We start from the raw sequence: 2500 nt of genomic DNA on the forward strand, positions 1-2500 counted from the left end.
CAGGCTGCTACGCACTCCAACCCCGGTAGAGCTTTGATCTCATAAAAGATTCGACCCCTGCGGAACATCCTTCAGGCAATTGCTCTGCAGTATATCAATATAGGTATTAAATTGGACGAAAACTATTCGCTGGGATCCATTCAAAAGTAAAAGGGGTAAGAAATCTCAAAGCACGAGCTATCATATCGAGACGCAATCTTTTCCAGATAAATTGCATCTCGGTACTGGTCCTGATGAAAACATAAAAGAGAAACGTTGCTCGCCGGCCTTGGGGTCAAAAAGGAGCGTTCGCTCTGAGAGCTAAAACTTCTGGAAAAAGAAAAGAGCCCAGGGTTCGTCATGGAAAATCTAAAGCCTTGGCCACGGAAGGGTGCCAGTGGGACATGTTTTAGTGAAGAGGGAAAACGATTTCAACATGGAACTCACAGAATATGTGAAAAGGTAAACAGATATTTCCTCAGAGAAGAGAGAGAGAGAGAGAGAGAGAGAGAGAGAGAGAGAGAGAGAGAGAGAGAGAGAGAGAGAGAGAGAAACAAAATAGCTTCCATGAATATATACTGCATATTTTGTTTTTACATTTCTCATCTCTTTAATAATATTTAATAATATATATATATATATATATATATATATATATATATATATATATATATATATATAATATATATGTGTGTGTATATATATATATATATATATATATATATATATATATATATATATATATATATATATATATATATATATATATATATATACATACACACACATATATGTGTATATATATATATATATATATATATATATATATATATATATATATATATATATATATATATATATATATATATATATATAATCGTTCCGTTATTGTCTCGGCATTACACAATAATAACATTTACTGTAAAAACAATAAAGAAAATATAATGAGTTTTATATAGACAATGTTGTTTTTTCACTGGAAAATTAAGAAAGATTGCATTTCAGTGTTTTGATAAAATATCCTGACGCTAGCATAACATTGACTATTTTCAAGTAAAAAACAGCATATCGACAGTACAATAAAATTGTATTCTATTTTATTTATTTATATATAGAAAATGCTAATATTTTTTTACTGCTGTGGCCCGAACAAAATGATTTCTGTTTCTTATTTTTTACCAATATTTTTCTCAAGCTAGAAAAATGTTGTTTTTCGATAATGATGTTTATCCTTTCAAAAGCCAACAGACGAGAAAATCCTTATTCCAATATCATGGCGTCTTGCCACTGTTGCTCGTTGATACTTGGCTCTTTAATTCTCTAAATGATATAATGTTATATTTTTCTTAAGTCTTCTCTTGTCCTATGAGACCTTTTCCTAGAGTTCTGTTTGTGTATATGCGTATGCCAATAGTTGAGAAAAGTCTCTACTAGGCACCTCAAACTTACTCTCATACCAAGTACGCTGATGATACATTTGTCAGTATGAAAATGATCAAAACCTACAATGTCTTGTGTTTGATTTTTTTTTTTTTTTTTGGGGTGTAATTTTACAGCACCTGGCCTTACCTTCAAAGCATTTCAAATCCTGATAAGAAGCATGATGCTGAGGAGAGGGGGGGGAAAAACCTCCGGACGGGGTAGAAGAGATACGAGATAGAGATTCCTGCGTCACGTGCTCGGGAATAAGAGTTACTTCAAACCTTAGTATCTCTTTGTGTAAAGAGACTACTCGTAATTAGCACACATATGGACATAAAGGGAAAGGGGAAATGAGGCTCACTTATCACACAAGAGCGAGTTGGGGTTTATTTGCTGATCTACGGCATATTCAAAATTAGGGAGTAGGGAAAGACGGCCCCTTTCTGTATGCAACCGTGTATATGACCTCGGTTTGAAAAGTTACCAGAAGCCTAACTATCCATCTACATATATTTAGATAACTGAATCCCTTCACGATTAGCTAAATTGCAAAAGTAATTATAAACATATCTCCCGTCGTTCCAAGTAGTGATGAAAAGTCAAGTAAGACATTTTAAAATGAGAGCCGATCTAGACTACGTTCTACCCCAAAGTCAAATCAAAGTCTTTCGAAAGAGGGCATCGTGCCTACCCCATACAAAAATGGGAAAAAGCACGTTTAAAGAAGAAGAAGAATATGTTCTTAATCTTTATGTCGGTAACTCTCTGCTGATGGCTTCTGGTTGGGTCACGCACAGCTGATGATCCTCATTGCGCCAAGGAGGACCACGTGGTCGTGACGATGACATTGCACCCTTGTTGCTCATTACTATGAATTTTAACCTTGATGGTGAATGCTTCTTGGTACCAGCTAATCCCGGTGCTAAAAACTACGAGCGAAGGATATTTGCAGGCGTATCCCTGAGGTTGACTAGGGGGAATAAAAAAAAAGTATATCTTAGTTTAACCAGACCACTGGGCTGATTAACAGCTCTCCTAGGGCTGGCCCGAAGGGTTAGATTTATTTTACGTGGCTAAGAATCAACTGGTTACCTGGTAA

This window comes from Macrobrachium rosenbergii, chromosome 11 (genome assembly GCF_040412425.1).
Source record: "Macrobrachium rosenbergii isolate ZJJX-2024 chromosome 11, ASM4041242v1, whole genome shotgun sequence".
NCBI classification, from domain to species: domain Eukaryota; kingdom Metazoa; phylum Arthropoda; class Malacostraca; order Decapoda; family Palaemonidae; genus Macrobrachium; species Macrobrachium rosenbergii.